At 44.8% G+C, this 21,467-nt stretch overlaps 1 pseudogene; it reads left to right on the forward strand.

The window, feature by feature from the left end:
• Positions 1–735: 735 nt before the first annotated feature.
• Positions 736–3,057, forward strand: LOC125534723 (annotated as a pseudogene).
• Positions 3,058–21,467: the final 18,410 nt, after the last annotated feature.

The raw sequence follows: 21,467 nt of genomic DNA on the forward strand, positions 1-21,467 counted from the left end.
AAAAAAAGCAGCTGGTGGGCCCCATGCTTCGCCCTGCGCGGGAAGACCCTAGGCTGCGTCCACGAGCCGGCGGCGCACAGCATCCTGTGCCTCCAATGCGATCGGACGGGCAGGAGCGCACCCCGCGCCGCGCACCGGGTCCACGCAGCTGACCCGGGTGGCGTGTCCATGGCCCATCCGGAGTTATCGTACGCTGCCCTCCTCTACTGGGTCCATGCACCGCGCGCACCTAGCCTACCCCCCAGCCGCAACACACCCAGCGCCGCGGCGCCACCCCACACCCCCGAACACGCACAGCGAGGAGAGGAATGCGCAGCGACAGACGCGGCCTTCGTCGTCTCCATTTTTTCCGTCCCCTTCCTCTCCCCTAGGGTTTTAGCGGCCGACGACGAGGGTCGAGCATGGCGCCGTCCGACGGACCCGGCGGCCTCCCGATCCGAGCACCGCGCGCCCCCGACCATGCGCGACAGGCCCGCCGCGGCGCTGACGGCGGGCGAGTGCGAGGCCGACGGCGTCGCGGAGGAGGAGGAGGAGGCCGCGGCGAGGCGCGGCTGCTACCTCAACCCCGCTCCCCACGGCAAGCAGGTCGTGGTGGAGGAGACGAGCGGCAAGGGCGCGCCCGCCGATGGCGTCCAGGACGTCGTCCAGAGGCTCGGGCTCTGCCGACGCCCTCTATAGTTAGGCGAGGGCACCTCCGCAGCCGGCGCCGAGGAGGCCGTGCGGACGTGCTCGCAGATGGGTCCCGCGGCGTCCTGCGTCCCGGTGGCGAGTGGAGGGCGAGGAGGCAGAGGGGGTCGCGGCGACAGGAGCGTGTACACCTACGGCTGCACCTCAAGGCCGCAGGCTTCCAAGCTCGCGCCCAAGGTCTCTCTCTCATTCTTGTGCTGCGTACATTCTTGTGCTTTGCGGGTCGCCGTACAGTATTGCTTTGCTGCAGCAGAAGCTAAATTACATCTGTATGCGCACTACATTTAATCAGGGTCAAGCCAGATCTGAGATAGAATGGATGGAAGAGGGCTATCTTGCTAAGATTGTTCACGGTGATTGTGCCAAAGAGGTTAAAGTTGGTGAGGTATACATCTACTGTCCAAAGAACGTATAACCGTCTACCTATTGTTTCATGTTGTAGTACTAGTGCTTGCATGTTTTGCTAACATTGTACTATTGCTTGTACTGCGTGGCCTATGCCATTAGGTAATTTGTTTGATTCTGGAAGAAGAAGGTGACATCGATAAGTTCAAAGGTTACAAACCGTCGGCTGCAGATGTATAAAAGGCTACGAGAGAACCTCCCAAGCCTAACAATGTAAGTATTCCCTTTCCAGAAATTTCGCAGAGGATAACTATGGAAGTCTTTAGTTGAGCTAGTCTATCTAGATAGTTGCTGTAGGCAGTGCGCAGTCAATTAAGACATATGTCTGTGTTTTGTCAAACATGAGGTCCAACTGTCAAGTGTAAAAGGCACCGGTCCTGACGGTGGTATTCTCAAGGCAGACATTGAAGATTACTTGGGTATGCTATTTTATCTCTGATTGCATTCCCCAGATGGGTGAAAGCATTAATTATTATACAAACTGAACTCTCTTCCTAGCTAGATTTGGTTGTAAATCACTTCTGTTTGTTGTTAACTTGATGTGTAGTCGTGTGTTCTTGATTGTTTATCCTAATCAGACCTCTATCCCGGTCTCATAAAAAAATAACTCCATGCTTTTTTATGTGCCATTCCTTATTGTTTCCTTTTCTTTTCATGTTAGTTCTCTACTTCAAAATGTGTGCGCGAATTCCGTAATAATCATTTTTACCAGCATTCTTGTGAGATCCAAGTAAAAGTTCTGCACTAAGCTTGAGCCTGCCTCTAAGCTCATTATGTCATGCATTTGGCTTATGCTTTCCTTATATCATGTGAATCAAATGGAACCCAGCCTGCATCTAATGACTATTTTTGCTTAACAAAGCTTCTGTAGCCAAGGGTGGCAAGAGCGAGTCTTTTGCAGCTTCAGGATTAGATTGCACTGATATTCCAAATGCTCAGATAAGAAAGGTATGTTTCAACTGTGAAGATTGCCGATGGGATTTTTTTGGTTGATCCTATCTGCCTTGTAGTGGTTTAAGTCCTGTTCATTTCAGGTTACTGCAGACCGCCTCTTAGCCTCTAAAGAAACCATCCCACATTACTACTTGACAGTTGACACACCCGTCGACAAACTTATCAAGTATGTTTCAGGCCTGATGTTACAAAGCATGCAATTGACCATTTAAGTACCGAACTTTTGTATAAAGAAGAGTTCTTCATTTTGTTGTGATACAGGTTGCGAGGGGAACTGAACCCACTGCAGGAAGCATCTGGTGGAAAGAAGATATCTAAAGACCTTGTTAGAAAGGTAATCACCGGTTCTTATATGTATATTGTTGTCTTTTAAGTCGCTCATGTGGAAGGTTTGCCAAAGAGAATAAAGTTGGCTGGGTATACATTTACTGCCTAAAGAATGTATAACCATCTACGTTTTGTGTCTTTCTCTTTTCTAACTCATTACTTGTGTTGCAGGATGCAGACAAGACAAGACTTGCTACAATCGGTGAGGAGGTGAAGCAGTTGGCTCAAAGAGCGAGGGATAACAGCTTAAGACCACAAGACTATGAGGTATGTGACGCATAATAAATTGAGAAGTATGAAATCATGCTGATCAGATATTCTTGGCTTGCTCAAAGAGTGTTCCCTTTTTAGATGGAGCATACCCATTGTTTTGCACCAATACTTTCTGTTCATTGCAGGCATTTAGTGATTTTCCAGATTGTTTCTGTAGTGATAGGGGAGGCTACCCTGGGTCTAATAATGGAAAATGCAATTATATCTCGAAGGTAATTTGACACACTAATTATATATTTCTTTGTAACAAAATCAGCGGAGAGGGACCCAGGTATGTATTCTTGTTTTTCTTTACTTTCTTTTGCGAAAGAGGCATCACACCCCTCTAAAATAAACCAAAAAATACGCCAATGTCCCTAGGGTCTGATTGTCTTCTTCCTCGAGAGCTGGCTGATGGCGCGCCACCCCTGATGCCTCCCCATCGGCAGAGCCAGCTCGCCATTATAAATTGCGCGTGGCAAGCCATCAAGGACACATGCCCGCGGAACCAATGCTTTCAAGAGAAAAAAAGGTCGAAGTAATCGCCGGAAGATCCACACATCCAAGATCAAAATCTTTAAAATAAGTTCACACGCCTCATGATGATACCGGAGCCCGCACCAACATGACGAAGAGGAGTCTGTATGACCAAGTTGTAAAGGGGAGCTGTCGTCACTGCCACACCAACAAACTTACAAATGGCGAGGACATGGACAAAACGTCCCAAATGGCAGAGACAACTAAGGACGAAATGTAGTAGACGACGCATGCGACAAAGGACGAGGCATTCATTACAATGTAGGGCACCGACTTCTGCACCGTGAGAGCAAGGACCAGGCCGACGGCTTCCTCGGTGAGAAGACGGAGGTGATAAGTACTCCCTCCGTCCGAAAACGAAGGGAGTAGAAGGAAGGCTAAAAGGAGTAATTGTACCTATGATACATGAACTTGCACGGTGGGTACATAGTCATCCAATAACTTAGGAAAGACACAAGTTGATCATGTAACTTGATGTTCGGGAACACTTGGGCAGATTTCCGTCACTCATGTTTTGTTGATTCCACCTACATGGCATGCCACCGTGGTAGCAAGTCCCACATGTTTGTGGGGGAGAGAAAGAGATATAAAATAAAATGGTGTGCCACACGGACTCGACGCGCGTGGGCTAGTCAACCCAACCGAAGAATGTTGTTGCCATATATAGAGATGGATTGTTTTCTACTCCCTCCGTACGGAATTACTCATGAAATGAATGTGTCTATAACTAAAATATGTCTAGTTACATCCATTTCTCGAATAAGTATTTCCGGACGGAGGTCCTTTCCACAATACATGTGCAAACACACTTGTTAGTGGGCATGATTTTTTTTCCATTCGATCAAAAAATGGATCGTATCCCACTACCAGAAAGGTAACATAACGAAAGAAAGAAAAAAAGCATCCAAGGTGCAACAAACCAACAAACTCAAACGTTGCATAAGTTTTGCTGCGTGTAGATATAAGTCTATTGCGTCGAGTGGTATGCCACAATGTGAGTCGCTAGGTGAGCAGCATCGTTGATGGAGAGGAGGACATGCTCGATAAGATGCTCTGTGCTCCCATGCAAGAGGATCTTCGTTTCCCCTGCTGGGGAGGTCATCGAGGAGCGGTTGATAATATCATCGTTTCCCCTGCTGGGGAGGTCATCAGGAATTTCCTCTTGTATTTTTTGAACAGTTTCTTCTGCATTAGAAGTTTGCTCTCCCAATTAGTGTTGCATTAAGTGAACATTAGGAATGAGCTTGCATGTATGACCATGCATCCACTTGTCTCCATACCTCCAACATTCTCCTACTTTCCCGAGTTTCTGAAATGTGCCAGTAGTGATTTCTATTTGTTTGACATGTATACTTTGTTGTATATGTGTTGTTGTGTTACTATTTTTGTTCTAGAAACTTCCATTGTTCTTCTGATAATAATTGACATAAGGACTGATTTGCTTCTTAGGGATTACACTAACTATAGGATAGTTGGGTTCCACTCCCTTGGCTAGACAATAAGCACCAGTGAGTGATTGTGGCCTTAATGGTCTAACCTGTAATTTAATTCCCTCCCTTAAATCATTCACATAACACCTAACAAACCACAATTCTCCCAGCTCAGCATTTTCTTCCAGCACATCTTCCATTAGCCCTTCAAAGGTTTCAGTTAAGTCATAAGAGCCTTGCTCTAAAAATATCCTCACCATCTCAACTCCAAACTATTTCAAGGAGAGTTGTTTCTTCGATTTCCCATGTCTTCTCAACCATATATCAGCTTCATCGGTGACATACATTTGAGCAAGAGATACTTTTAACTCCTCAGGTGCAACAAACATCTAAAAATATTCATTACATTGCCTTATCTAGCCTACTGGATATTCTCCAGAAAATATAGTTTGAGACTTTTAGTTAAGGATTTCATGAACTGTGCATGCACCTCCCGTACATGTAAGTGCATCTAGTGCCACCCCTAGTTGGTTTTGGAGTATTGACGACAAACCTAGTTGAGGGACTAATGTGTTTGTGAGAATTGCAGGAAAACACAGGTAGAAGTCCCTCATTGATTCGGTTTTACTACCAGAGATGACCCCTAAAAATGTATGAAGACATTGAAGACAAAGGTGGTATATGAAGATATTCACATTGAAGACTATGTCAAAAGAAGACACGTTATGAAGCCTATGGAGCTCGAAGACTTAGATCTTTCGTAGTCCTTTTTCTTTTGTGTTGAGTCATAGGAACCACCGTACTGTTAAGTGGGGTCCAGGAGAACCAGTCAGAATGACTGAAGTGATGCCTAAATCAAAAACCTATGTCTTCGAGCGAAGACAATGAGAGCGAATCTTGTCCAGAGCCGGACAAGTCAGCTTTTCTTGTAGCCCAAGCAAAGTTGCCATGAGAGTTTGAAATCTGACCGTTGAGACACGTGTCAGTTCCTTAGTGACCCAGGGTCATTTCGGACAAATCAGGTCGGGTTGCCAAGTGGCTATAAATAGCCCACCCCCACAACCATAAACGGTTGGCTGCTCAGATTTCAGTGCACGGCTTTTGTCGTTTGAGAGCAACCCACCTCGAAGCCTTTGAGAGAAAATTCCCAGTGAGGAGAAAACCCCTAACCACCCAAGAGCCAGAGCAAATTGGGCATCCCACTTGAGTCTTCTTGTCTGTGTGATCTGAAGACTTATTACACTTGAGGACTGTGAATCCTCCAGACGGTTAGGCGTCGCGTTCAGAGCATCCAAGAGACATTGTGGATTGCCAGTGAACGAAGTCTGTGAAGGTTTGGGAGTCTACCTTGAAGACTTACCTGAGTGATTGGGCGAGGACTAAGTGACCTTAGCTCAAGGAGATTACGGTGAGGACTTGGTGTCCTGAACTGTGTGTTCAGGACTGGGTGTCCGGGACTGTGTGTCCTAAGGTTTAAATACCTAGCCGCTCCAACCAGACGTACAGTTGTCACAGCAACTGGAACTGGTCCAACATATCATTGTCTTCAACGAGTCACTGGTTTTATCTTCACTTTCTTCTCTTGCTGTTACTCATTGTGAAGTCATTGCATGCTTGCTTTATCATTTGTCTTCACAACGTGAATGCATGATCTGTTTGGCTTCATAACTTCTTCCTACTTGATGCTTATTACACTGAAGCTGTTTGTCACTGTGCTTTCACTCTATTGAATACATGACCATGGCTGGCATAGTGTAATCTAACTTCCGCTACATAGTAATAGGCATAATCTTCACTGCTTGTCTTCATAACTTCCAAGTTTTGAAGACTTTCATAAAAATCGCCTATTCACCCCCCCCTCTAGTCGATATAACGCACTTTCAAATTGGTATCAGAGCAAGGTGCTCCCTTGTTCTGTGTGATTCGGTTTAACCACCTGGAGTTTTAGCTATGTCGACTGCAGGGATAATCAAAGTCTCCGCTGCGTGCCCCGTCTTCGATGGAACTGAATATCCCTACTGGAAGAATAAGATGCATATGCATCTTGAAGCCATTGACGTCGACCTATGGTATGTCGTCGAGAACGGCGTTCCCAAGGCTGGAGAAGGTGTCACTGCTGCTGATGTCAAGAAGTTCACTCAACTGGACTCTACGCCAAAAATATCATCTGTGGCCATCTGACAAAAGGACAGTATGGCCGTGTGAGTGCCTTGAAGACATCCAAGCTGGTCTGGGACTGGCTCTCCAAGGTCAATGAAGGCGTCTCAACCCAGAGAGATCAAAGAATCAGTGTTCTTCGCAACCTCTTCAACCGCTTCAAGCGAAATGACAATGAGAATGTCCAGCACACATTTGACCGGCTCACTGACATCACAAATGAGCTTCAAGCCCTCGGCGCCACTGAGATCACCAAACATGAAATCGTCAAGACGCTGCTGAGATCACTTGATAGTTCGTTTGACATCCTAGCCCTGATGATTCAAGAACGTCCTGATTTCAAGACACTCGATCCATCTGACATACTTGAGAGGCTCAACACACATGAGTTTCAGCTTTCTGAGAAAAGAGATATCTACGGTCCAAACTATGGGCGAACTCGTGCCTTGAAGGCAAAAGCTGTTTCCTCATCTGAAGAAGAATCTGACAGCAGTTCTGATGATCCTGAAGACATTGGAAGGGAACTTGCAATGCTAGTGAAGAAGTTCCAAAAATTCACCAAGAAGAAAGGCTTCAGAAAATCTTCACGATCAAGCTCAAGGAATGATGAAGCTTCTGCTCATGACTACAAGAAGAAAACATGTCACAAGTGCAAGAAAACTGGACACTTCATCTCTGAGTGTCCACAGTGGGACAATGAGAACAGAAGGAAGAAGAAGAGCAAGGAATATGATTCTGACGACAAGAAGAAGAAGAAATACTCAAAGTCTTCTTCCAAGTCTTCCTCAAAGTCTTCAACACACAAGAAGAGCTCATCTGGCAAAGCACGTGCGTTTGTTGGCAAGGAAATGGATTCAGAGGATGGTCCGCTTCTGAGGAGGCGGAGGTGGAGTCTGAGGAGGAGTCTGATTCTGGTATTGCGAGTCTGGCTACAGCATACGTCGCCAAGTCCATCTTCAACACTGAAGACAATGACTTCATCACCGACACCGATGCAAATGACAAGAACGACTCCACTCCTACCTACTGCTTCATGGCACGCGGTGCCAAGGTAAACACACGCACTACTCGCTATCAAACATCTAGTGACGATGACTCTGACTGTGATTCAAAACCCAGCTACAAAACACTTGCTAAAATTGCAACTGAACAACAGAAAGCTATGGAACATATTCAAAAACTGTTAGACAGAAGCGATGATCTGTTGGGTGCTGAAATGACTCGATCTGATCCTTAATTGAACATAAAAAATCTTCACGTTAGTATCAGGAACTTGAAGATCGTCTTGATACCTCTCTCAACACTCATGAAGCTTTCCTATGATTATCTTCAAAGGGAAGCAAGAACTTGAGAATTGAGAGCGGCTCAATGAAGATCTTCAAAGGAAAACGAGTCACTTCGCGCGAACAGATCAGTCCGCTCAAGAAGGATTGACCACCAATGTCTTATGCATGAGCGTTGATAATGCTACTTCTGTTGCTGAATGTTCACTGTACTGCTGTTGCAATTCTTCAACTGTTGATGTGGTAACTAACCCCTCTGCTGAGGATACCACTGCTATTGCTGATGAGAATGCTAGGTTGAAGACATTGCTTGAAACAGGGATGTACAAAAGTCTTAAAGGACATCAGACATTATGTGATGTCCTCAAGAAGCAGATTCTGAACCGAAACCCTAGGAAAGAGGGTGTTGGGTTCGTAAGGAAAATAAATGCAGATGGCTCTTACTGGAAACCTGAGCAGTACCCCAAAACCACATGGGTTGCTGCAAAGGAACCTTCAGCAGATCCATCCAATTTATCTGGCTTCACATGTGCTAACCCCATTATCATTGATGAATCCTTTGATGCAAACTATAAACTGTTTAAGAATCAGAATGGTGAAGTGTTTGCCAGGTACATTGGTACTAACTGCAGGAATGGACCGCCTATGAAGAAGATCTGGGTTCCGAAAAAGTGTCTGGAAAATCTTCCTGTGAATGTCTTCATGACACCTCACTTGAAGAAGACAAACCTCAGACCAAAGGCTTCATATGGTCCAAAGGCTTCATACAAGGACTCACCTGAGTCACACTAACGCAAATGTTTTGCAGGGAAACCATACTCAGGCATATGAATATGAGAGCGGGTTCATTGAACCGTCATGTTCATATGACCAAAAATTATTCTGCTTATTCCTATGAGTATTATTGTCCACCTGCTAGACTGTTTGCTAAGGCTTCAAAGCCAAAATTCTCAGATGCTGCACTTAGACTTATTGCTTCTAAGCCACCCTTGAAGATGTGGGTGGTTAAGAAAGCTTAACTCTCTTTTGCAGGGAAAGGTCTCCAGCAGAAAAACAAAATCTTCTGATGCTATTGCTGGGGACCTTAAAAATCTTGTAGGGCGCAAGATAAAATGCCCGAATGGCATCATTATGTACTTCGTTCCTGAATCGCATGCTACTCTCCCTATTAGTCCTAATCTGGATCTAAGTTTTCATAACCCACTGGTTCGTCAAATGTTTTTGCTTCACAATTCTCTTCGTGAAGCCTATCCCCCTAACTGCACTGTAGGGTACGACACCAGCGTCTTCAAAGTCTTCAGAATGGATTATTGACAGTGGGTGTACAAATCACATGACTGGCAAAAGAAGCCTTCTTATGGACTCAACCTTACGTCCATCCGACAAGAGCCACATCACATTTGCTGACACTGGTAAAAGTAAGGTATTGGGTCTAGGTAGAGTTGCAATCTCAAGGATCAACACATGGATAAAGTCATGCTTGTTGAATCCCTTGGCTTCAACTTAATGTCTGTCTCAATGCTTTGCGATTTGAACATGATCGTAATGTTTGGAAAATATCGTTGCCTAGTACTAATGGAATCTGACAAGTCTCTAGTGTTTGAAGGGTATCGAAAAGATGATCTGTACGTGGTAGATTTCTCAGCAGGGCCACAACTTGCAGTATGTCTTCTTGCAAAAGCTTCAGAATGCTGGCTTTGGCATCGGAGGCTTGGGCATGCTGGCATGAGGAACCTCCACACCCTTGCGAAGAAGAAGCATGTCATAGGCATCGAGGGCGTCAAGTTCAAGAAAGATCACTTATGCGGTGCCTGTGAAGCAGGGAAGATGACAAGGGCAAAGCATCCTTCGAAGACAATCATGACTACTACTCAACCCTTCGAACTGCTCCACATGGATCTTTTCGGTCCCACTCACTACTCAACTTTTACTACTACTGCTTGCCTCTATGGCTTCGTGATTGTTGATGATTACTCTAGATATACTTGGGTGCACATAATCCTTTACAAGACTGAAGTGCAGGATGTCTTCAGACGCTTCGCCAATCGAGCTATGAACAATTTTGGCGCCAAGATAAAGCACATCAGAAGTGACAATGGCACTGAATTCAAGAACACTGGCCTTGATACATATCTTGATACCTTGGGCATCACACATGAATTCTCAGCTCCGTACACGCCACAGCAGAATGGCGTCGTCGAACGCAAGAACAGAACACTCATTGAGATGGCCAGAACAATGCTAGATGAATACAAGACTCCAAGAAAATTCTGGACTGAAGCCATTGACACTGCATGCCATACAATCAATCGTGTTTATCTTCACAAGCTTCTGAACAAGACATCTTATGAACTCCTAACTGGCAAGAAGCCAAATGTCAGTTACTTCAGAGTATTTGGCGCAAGGTGCTGGATCAAGGACCCACACCACACCTCAAAGTTTGCACCAAAAGCACATGAGGGCTTTATGCTAGGATATGGAAAGGATTCACACTCCTACAGAGTCTTCAATCTCTTCCATTACAAAGTGGTTGAAACAGTGGATGTGCGGTTTGATGAGACAAATGGTTCACAAAGAGAGCAACTGCCAAATGTGCTAGATGAAGTTCCAGCTAGTGAATCAATCAAGCTTATGGGAACTGGAGAGATTATACCTTCTGAAGCTCATCCTGAAGAAGAACTTATCATCTCAGCACCTGATCAACATGAAGACAATGCTCAGCCTGAAGACATTCCTCCCAACAACAACACAGATCAGCAAGAGCAAAGTCTTCGCCCTGTACATCCTCGTGTTGCCAATGAAGTGCAGATTGACAGAATAATTGACAGCATCAATGCACCTGGTCCACTCACTCGTTCAAGGGCAACTCAGCATAGCAAATTTTCTGTGGGCACTTCGCATTTCGTCTCATATCAAACCCAAGAAAGTTGAAGAAGCCTTCATGGAAACCTGAATGGATTTCAAGCTATGCAGAAGAGCTTTCAACTTTTGAGCCTGAATAATGTATGGGAACTAGTTAGCGTCCTGATCCCACGGAAGCACAACATAATAGGCACCAAATGGATATACCGCAACAAGCAAGATGAGCATGGTCAAATCGTCAGAAACAAAGCTCGCCTCATTGCTCAAGGATATACTCAAGTGGAAGGCATTAACTTCGATGAAACATTTGCTCCTGTGGCTAGACTTGAAGCCATACGTATACTGCTGGCCTATGCAAATCATCACAACATAATTCTGTATCAAATGGATGTGAAGAGTGCCTTTCTCAATGGCAAGATTGAAGAAGTGTATGTTGCACAACCACCAGGGTTTGAAGATCCAAAACATCCTGACATGGTATACAAGCTCAACAAGGCACTGTATGGCCTCAAACAAGCCCCTCGGGCCTGGTATGACACACTCAAATACTTCCTGAAGAGCAAAGGCTTCATACCTGGTTCCCTCGATCCCACTCTCTTCACGAAGACATATGATGGTGAACTGTTTGTGTGCCAAATATATGTGGATGACATTATCTTCGGCTGCACCAATCAGAAGTATAGTGAAGAGTTTGGCTATATGATACAAGAGCAATATCAGATGTCTATGATGGGGGAGCTGAAGTTCTTCCTCGGTCTTCAGATACGGCAACAACGCAACGGCATCTTCATATCTCAAGAGAAATATCTTAAAGAGTGCCTGAAGAAGTTCGGTATGCAGGACTGCAAAGGCTTCACAACACCAATGCCAGCCAAACATCATCAGGGTCCTGACGACAATGGTAAAGAGTTTGATCAAAAGGTATACCACTCCATGATTGGTTCCTTGCTTTATTTATGTGCATCTAGGCCAGATATTATGCTTAGTGTTTGCATGTGTGCTCGATTTCAAGCGGCACCAAAGGAGTCGCATCACTTAGCTGTGAAGCGAATTCTTCGATATTTGGGTCACACCCCAACTCTAGGATTATGGTATCCAAGGGGCTCAGAGTTTGATCTGGTTGGATTCTCGGATGCTGATTATGTTGGTGACAAGGTGGATCGCAAGTCTACATCAGGCACATGTCATTTTCTGGGACGATCACTTGTATGTTGGTCTTCAAAGAAGCAGAACTGTGTATCCCTCTCCACTGCTGAATCTGAATACATTGTTGCTGGATCTTGCTGCGCTCAGCTTCTGTGGATGAAGCAAATGTTGGGGAACGTAGTAATTTCAAAAATTTCCTACGCACACGCAAGATCATGGTGATGCATAGCAACGAGGGGGAGAGTCTGATCTACATACCCTTGTAGATCGCAACGGAAGCGTTGACACAACGTAGAGGAAGTAGTCGTACGTCTTCTTCCCGATCCGACCGATCCAAGCACCGTTACTCCGGCACCTCCGAGTTCTTAGCACACGTACAGCTCGATGACGATCCCCGGGCTCCGATCCAGCAAAGCTTCGGGGAGGAGTTCCGTCAGCACGACGGCGTGGTGACGATCTTGATGTTCTACCGACGCAGGGCTTCGCCTAAGCACTACAACGATATGATCGAGGTGGAATATGGTGGCAGGGGGCACCGCACACGGCTAAGGAACGATCTCAATGATCAACTTGTGTGTCTAGAGGTGCCCCCTGCCTCCGTATATAAAGGAGCCAAGGGGGAGAGGTGCGCCGGCCAGGAGGAGGGCGCAGGAGGAGTCCTACTCCTACCGGGAGTAGGACTCCCCCCCCCATCCTATTCCAACTAGGATTCCCAAGGGGGAAAGAGGGAGAGGGGTGGCCGGCCACCTCTCCTAGTCCTAATAGGACTAGGGGAGGGGGGAGGCGCGCAGCCCTTATGGGCAGCCCTTTCACCTTTCCACTAAGGCCCACTAAGGCCCATATGATTCCCGGGGGGTTCCGGTAACCTCCCGGTACTCCGGTAAAATCCCGATTCACCCGGAACACTTCGATATCCAAACATAGCTTCAATATATCATCTTTATGTCTCGACCATTCGAGACTCCTCGTTCATGTCCGTGATCACATCCGGGACTCGAAACAACCTTCGGTACATCAAAATTCATAAACTTCATAATAACTGTCATCGTAACGTTAGCGTGCGGACCTGGTTCGAGACAATGTAGACATGACCGAGACACGTCTCCGGTCAATAACCAATAGCGGACCTGGATGGCCCATATTGGCTCCTACTATTCTACGAAGATCTTTATCGGTCAGCCGCATAACAACAATACGTTGTCCCTTTGTCATCGGTATGTTACTTGCCCGAGATTCGATCGTCAGTATCTCTATACCTAGTTCAATCTCGTTACTGGCAAGTCTCTTTACTCGTTCTGTAATACATCATCTCGCAACTAACTCATTAGTTGCAATGCTTGCAAGGCTTATGTGATGTGCATTACCGAGAGGGCCCAGAGATACCTCTCCGACAATCGGAGTGACAAAACCTAATCTCGAAATACGCCAACCCAACATGTACCATTGGAGACACCTGTAGTACTCCTTTATAATCACCCAGTTACGTTGTGACGTTTGGTAGTACCCAAAGTGTTCCTCCAGTAAACGGGAGTTGCATAATCTCATAGTTATAGGAACATGTATATGTCATGAAGAAAGCAATAGCAACATACTAAACGATCGGGTGCTAAGCTAATGGAATGGGTCATGTCAATCAGATCATTCAACTAATGATGTGACCTCGTTAATCAAATAACAACTCTTTGTTCATGGTTAGGAAACATAATCATCTTTGATTAACGAGCTAGTCTAGTAGAGGCATACTAGTGACACTCTGTTTGTCTATGTATTCACACATGTATTATGTTTCCGGTTAATACAATTCTAGCATGAATAATAAACATTTATCATGATATAAGGAAATAAATAATAACTTTATTATTGCCTCTAGGGCATATTTCCTTCAGTCTCCCACTTGCACTAGAGTCAATAATCTAGATTACACAGTAATGATCCTTACACCCATGGAGTCTTGGTGCTGATCATGTTTTGCTCGTGGAAGAGGCTTAGTCAACGGGTCTGCAACATTCAGATCCGTATGTATCTTGCAAATCTCTATGTCTCCCACCTGGACTAGATCCCGGATGGAATTGAAGCGTCTCTTGATGTGCTTGGTCCTTTTGTGAAATCTGGATTCCTTTGCCAAGGCAATTGCACCAATATTGTCACAAAAGATTTTCATTGGACCCGATGCACTAGGTATGACACCTAGATCGGATATGAACTCCTTCATCCAGACTCCTTCGTTTGCTGCTTCCAAAGCAGCTATGTACTCCGCTTCACATGTAGATCCCACTACGACGCTTTGTTTAGAACTGCACCAACTAACAGCTCCACCGTTTAATGTAAACACGTATCCGGTTTGCGATTTAGAATCGTCCGGATCAGTGTCAAAGCTTGCATCAACGTAACCTCTTACGGTGAGCTCTTTGTCACCTCCATATACGAGAAACATATCCTTAGTCCTTTTCAGGTATTTCAGGATGTTCTTGACCGCTGTCCAGTGATCCACTCCTGGATTACTTTGGTACCTCCCTGCTAAACTTATAGCAAGGCACACATCAGGTCTGGTACACAGCATTGCATACATGATAGAGCCTATGGCTGAAGCATAGGGAACATCTTTCATTTTCTCTCTATCTTCTGCAGTGGTCGGACATTGAGTCTGACTCAACTTCACACCTTGTAACACAGGCAAGAACCCTTTCTTTGCTTGATCCATTTTGAACTTCTTCAAAATCTTGTCAAGGTATGTGCTTTGTGAAAGTCCAATTAAGCGTCTTGATCTATCTCTATAGATCTTTATGCCTAATATGTAAGCAGCTTCACCGAGGTCTTTCATCGAAAAACTTTTATTCAAGTATCCCTTTATGCTATCCAGAAATTCTATATCATTTCCAATCAGCAATATGTCATCCACATATAATATCAGAAATGCTACAGAGCTCCCACTCACTTTCTTGTAGATACAGGCTTCACCAAAAGTCTGTATAAAACCAAATGCTTTGATCACACCATCAAAGCGTTTATTCCAACTCTGAGAGGCTTGCACCAATCCATAAATGGATCGCTGGAGCTTGCACACTTTGTTAGCTCCCTTTGGATCGACAAAACCTTCCGGTTGCATCATATACAACTCTTCTTCCAGAAATCCATTCAGGAATGCAGTTTTGACATCCATCTGCCAAATTTCATAATCATAAAATGCGGCAACTGCTAGCATGATTCTGACAGACTTAAGCATCGCTACGGGTGAGAAGGTCTCATTGTAGTCAACCCCTTGAACTTGTCGAAAACCTTTTGCGACAAGTCGAGCTTTATAGACAGTAACATTACCGTCAGCGTCAGTCTTTTTCTTGAAGATCCATTTATTCTCAATTGCTTGCCGATCATCGGGCAAGTCAACCAAAGTCCACACTTTGTTCTCATACATGGATCCCATCTCAGATTTCATGGCTTCAAGCCATTTTGCGGAATCTGGGCTCACCATCGCTTCTTCATAGTTCGTAGGTTCATCATCATCTAGTAGCATGACTTCCAGAACAAGATTACCGTACTACTCTGGTGCGGATCTCACTCTGGTTGATCTACGAGGTTCAGTAATATCCTGATCTAAAGTTTCATGATCATCATCATTAGCTTCCTCACTTATTGGTGTAGGTGTCACAGAAACAGTTTTCTGTGATGTACTACTTTCCAATAAGGGAGTAGGTACAGTTACCTCGTCAAGCTCTACTTTCCTCCCACTCACTTCTTTCGAGAGAAACTCCTTCTCCAGAAAGTTTCCGAATTTAGCAACAAAAGTCTTGCCTTCGGATCTGTGATAGAAGGTGTATCCAATAGTTTCCTTTGGATATCCCATGAAGACACATTTCTCTGATTTGGGTTCAAGCTTATCAGGTTGAAGCTTTTTCACATAAGCATCGCAGCCCCAAATTTTCAGAAACGACAACTTTGGTTTCTTGCTAAACCACAGTTCTTATGGCGTCGTCTCAACGGATTTTGATGGTGCCCTATTTAACGTGAATGCGGCCGTCTCTAGAGCGTATCCCCAAAGCGATAGCGGTAAATCAGTAAGAGACATCAGAGATCGTACCATATCTAGTAAAGTACAATTACGATGTTCGGACACACCATTACGCTGTGGTGTTCCGGGTGGCGTGAGTTGCGAAACTATTCCACAATTTTTCAAATGTACACCAAACTCGTAACTCAAATATTCTCCTCCACGATCAGATCGTAGAAACTTTATTTTCTTGTTACGATGATTTTCCACTTCACTCTGAAATTCTTTGAACTTTTCAAATGTTTCAGACTTATGTTTCATTAAGTAGATATACCCATATCTGCTTAAATCATCTGTGAAGGTGAGAAAATAACGATATCCGCCACGAGCCTCAATATTCATCGGACCGCATACATCTGTATGTATGATTTCCAACAAATCTGTTGCTCTCTCCATAGTACCGGAGAACGGTGTTTTAGTCATCTTGCCCATGAGGCACGGTTCGCAAGTACCAAGTGATTCATAATCAAGTGGTTCCAAAAGTCCATCAGTATGGAGTTTCTTCATGCGCTTTACACCGATATGACCTAAACGGCAGTGCCACAAATAAGTTGCACTATCATTATCAACTCTGCATCTTTTGGCTTCTACATTATGAATATGTGTATCACTACTATCGAGATTCATCAAAAATAGACCGCTCTTCAAAGGTGCATGACCATAAAAGATATTACTCATATAAATAGCACAACCATTATTCTCCGATTTAAATGAATAACCGTTTCGCATCAAACAAGATCCAGATATAATGTTCATGCTCAACGCTGGCACCAAATAACAATTATTTAGGTCTAATATTAATCCCGAAGGTAGATGTAGAGGTAGCGTGCCGACTGCAATCACATCGACTTTGGAACCGTTTCCCACGCGCATCGTCACCTCGTCCTTAGCCAATCTTCGCTTAATCCGTAGTCCCTATTTCGAGTTGCAAATATTAGCAACAGAACCAGTATCAAATACCCAGGTGCTACTGCGAGCATTAGTAAGGTACACATCAATAACATGTATATCACATATACCTTTGTTCACCTTGCCATCCTTCTTATCCGCCAAATACTTGGGGCAGTTCCGCTTCCAGTGACCAGTCTGCTTGCAGTAGAAGCACTCAGTTTCAGGCTTAGGTCCAGACTTGGGTTTCTTCTCCTGAACAGCAACTTGCTTGCCGTTCTTCTTGAAGTTCCCCTTCTTCTTCCCTTTGCCCTTTTTCTTGAAACTAGTGGTCTTGTTGACCATCAACACTTGATGCTCCTTTTTGATTTCTACCTCCGCGGTTTTCAGCATTGCGAAGAGCTCGGGAATAGTCTTGTTCATCCCTTGCATATTATAGTTCATCACGAAGCTCTTGTAGCTTGGTGGCAGTGATTGGAGAATTCTGTCAATGACGCAATCATCTGGAAGATTAACTCCCAATTGAATCAAGTGATTATTATACCCAGACATTTTGAGTATATGCTCACTGACAGAACTGTTCTCTTCCATCTTGCAGCTATAGAACTTATTGGAGACTTCATATCTCTCAATCCGGGCATTTGCTTGAAATATTAACTTCAACTCCTGGAACATCTCATATGCTCCATGACGTTCAAAACGTCGTTGAAGTCCCGATTCTAAGCCGTAAAGCATGGCACACTGAACTATTGAGTAGTCATCAGCTTTGCTCTGCCAGACGTTCATAACATCTGGTGTTGCTCCAGCAGCAGGCCTGGCACCCAGCGGTGCTTCCAGGACGTAATTCTTCTGTGCAGCAATGAGGATAATCCTCAAGTTATGGACCCAGTCCGTGTAATTGCTACCATCATCTTTCAACTTTGCTTTCTCAAGGAACGCATTAAAATTCAACGGAACAACAGCACGAGCCATCTATCTACAATCAACATAAAAAAGCAAGATACTATCAGGTACTAAGTTCATGATAAATTTAGGTTCAATTAATCATATTACTTAAAAACTCCCACTTAGATAGACATCCCTCTAATCTTCTAAGTGATTACGTGATCCAACTCAACTAAACCATGTCCGATCATCACGTGAGATGGAGTAGTTTCATCGGTGAACATCATTATGTTGATCATATCTACTATATGATTCACACTCGACCTTTCGGTCTCCGTGTTTCGAGGCCATATCTGTATATGCTTGGCTCGTCAAGTATAACCCGAGTATTCCGCGTGTGCAACTGTTTTGCACCCGTTGTATTTGAACGTAGAGCCTATCACACCCGATCATCACGTGGTGTCTCAGCACGAAGAACTTTCGCAACGGTGCATACTCAGGGAGAACACTTCTTGATAATTTAGTAAGAGATCATCTTATAGTGCTACCGTCAATCAAAGCAAGATAAGATGCATAAAAGATAAACATCACATGCAATCAATATAAGTGATATGATATGGCCATCATCATCTTGTGCTTGTGATCTCCATCTCTGAAACACCGTCGTGATCACCACCGTCACCGGCGCGACACCTTGATCTCCATCGAAGCATCGTTGTCATTTCGCCAATCTTATGCTTCCACGACTATCGCTACCGCTTAGTGATAAAGTAAAGCATTACATCGCGATTGCATTGCATACAATAAAGCGACAACCATATGGCTCCTGCCAGTTGCCGTTAACTCGGTTACAAAACATGATCATCTCATACAATAAAATTTAGCATCATGTCTTGACCATATCATATCACAACATGCCCTGCAAAAACAAGTTAGACGTCCTCTACTTTGTTGTTGCAAGTTTTACGTGGCTGCTACGGGCTTAAGCAAGAACCAATCTCACCTACGCATCAAAACCACAACGATAGTTCGTCAAATAGACTCCGTTTTATCCTTCGCAAGGACCGGGCGTAGCCACACTCGGTTCAACTAAAGTTGGAGAGACAGTCGCCCGCAAGCCACCTGTGTGCAAAGCACGTCGGGGGAACCGGTCTCGCGTAAGCGTACGCGTAAGGTTGGTCCGGGTCGTCTCATCCAACAATACCGCCGAACCAAAGTATGACATGCTAGTAGGCAGTATGACTTGTATCACCCACAACTCACTTGTGTTCTACTCGTGCAAATAACATCAAACCATAAAACCTAGGCTTGGATGCCACTGTTGGGGAACGTAGTAATTTCCAAAACAAAAATTTCCTACGCACACGCAAGATCATGGTGATGCATAGCAACGAGGGGGAGAGTCTGATCTACATACCCTTGTAGATCGCAACGGAAGCGTTGACACAACGTAGAGGAAGTAGTCGTACGTCTTCTTCCCGATCCGACCGATCCAAGCACCGTTACTCCGGCACCTCCGAGTTCTTAGCACACGTACAGCTCGATGACGATCCCCGGGCTCCGATCCAGCAAAGCTTCGGGGAGGAGTTCCGTCAGCACGACGGCGTGGTGACGATCTTGATGTTCTACCGACGCAGGGCTTCGCCTAAGCACTACAACGATATGATCGAGGTGGAATATGGTGGCAGGGGGCACCGCACACGGCTAAGGAATGATCTCAATGATCAACTTGTGTGTCTAGAGGTGCCCCCTGCCCGTATATAAAGGAGCCAAGGGGGAGGGTGCGCGGCCAGGAGGAGGGCGCAGGAGGAGTCCTACTCCTACCAGGAGTAGGACTCCCCCCCAATCTATTCCAACTAGGATTCCCAAGGGGGAAAGAGGGAGAGGGGTGGCCGGCCACCTCTCCTAGTCCTAATAGGACTAGGGGAGGGGGGAGGCGCGCAGCCCTTATGGGCAGCCCTTTCACCTTTCCACTAAGGCCCACTAAGGCCCATATGATTCCCGGGGGGTTCCGGTAACCTCCCGGTACTCCGGTAAAATCCCGATTTCACCCGGAACACTTCCGATGTCCAAACATAGGCTTCCAATATATCAATCTTTATGTCTCGACCATTTCGAGACTCCTCGTCATGTCCGTGATCACAATCACATCCGGGACTCCGAACAACCTTCGGTACATCAAAATGCATAAACTCATAATAACTGTCATCGTAACGTTAAGCGTGCGGACCCTTTGGTTCGAGAACAATGTAGACATGACTGAGACACGTCTCCGGTCAATAACCAATAGCGGGACCTGGATGCCCATATTGGCTCCTACATATTCTACGAAGATCTTTATCGGTCAGACCGCATAACAACATACGTTGTTCCCTTTGTCATCGGTATGTTACTTGCCCGAGATTCGATCGTCGGTATCCAATACCTAGTTCAATCTCGTTACTGGCAAGTCTCTTTACTCATTCCGTAATTCATCATCCCGCAACTAACTCATTAGTTGCAATGCTTGCAAGGCTTTAAGTGATGTGCATTACCGAGAGGGCCCAGAGATACCTCTCCGACAATTGGAGTGACAAATCCTAATCTCGAAATACGCCAACCCAACATCTATCTTTGGAGACACCTGTAGTACTCCTTTATAGTCACCCAGTTACGTTGTGACATTTGGTAGCACCCAAAGTGTTCCTCCGGTAAACGGGAGTTGCATAATCTCATAGTCATAGGAACATGTATAAGTCATGAAGAAAGCAATAGCAACATACTAATCGATCGGGTGCTAAGCTAATGGAATGGGTCATGTCAATCAGATCATTCAACTAATGATGTGACCTCGTTAATCAAATAACAACTCTTTGTTCATGGTTAGGAAACATAATCATCTTTGATTAACGAGCTAGTCTAGTAGAGGCATACTAGTGACACTCTGTTTGTCTATGTATTCACACATGTATTATGTTTCCGGTTAATACAATTCTAGCATGAATAATAAGCATTTATCATGATATAAGGAAATAAATAATAACTTTATTATTGCCTCTAGGGCATATTTCCTTCAGCAAACACTCAAGGACTATGGCATTCATCTGAAGCAAGTGCCACTTTACTGCGACAACGAAAGCGCCATCAAGATTGCCAACAACCCAGTTTGGCACTCGAAGTCAAAGCACATTAAAATTCGTCATCACTTTCTCAGAGATCATGTTGTGAAGGAAGACATTGATATCATACACGTCAACACTGAAGAGCAATTGGCGGATATCTTCACCATGCCCTTGGATGAGAAGAGATTTTGCAAGTTACGGTGTGAGCTAAATATCTTGGAATCCTCAAATGTCCTGTGATCAGGCACACATCCTAACAGTTATGCATATTGATGACTTAGATGTGCAACACACAAAGTAAAGTATATCTTCATTCAATGAAGACATACATTCTAAGTGTGAATACATTAATGTGGAATTTGACTTCGGAGCGCCACGATAATTGTGCGCCGTGTCTGGGTCTAATACTTCCTATACGGTGGGTAACGCCACCACCAAACGTTCTATTTTGAAGTGTTTCACTCATGGCGTCACCTTGCAATATCTTCACATTTGGTTGTCTTCACAT

Source organism: Triticum urartu, chromosome 2 (assembly GCF_003073215.2).
Source record: "Triticum urartu cultivar G1812 chromosome 2, Tu2.1, whole genome shotgun sequence".
In the NCBI taxonomy this organism is placed as follows: domain Eukaryota; kingdom Viridiplantae; phylum Streptophyta; class Magnoliopsida; order Poales; family Poaceae; genus Triticum; species Triticum urartu.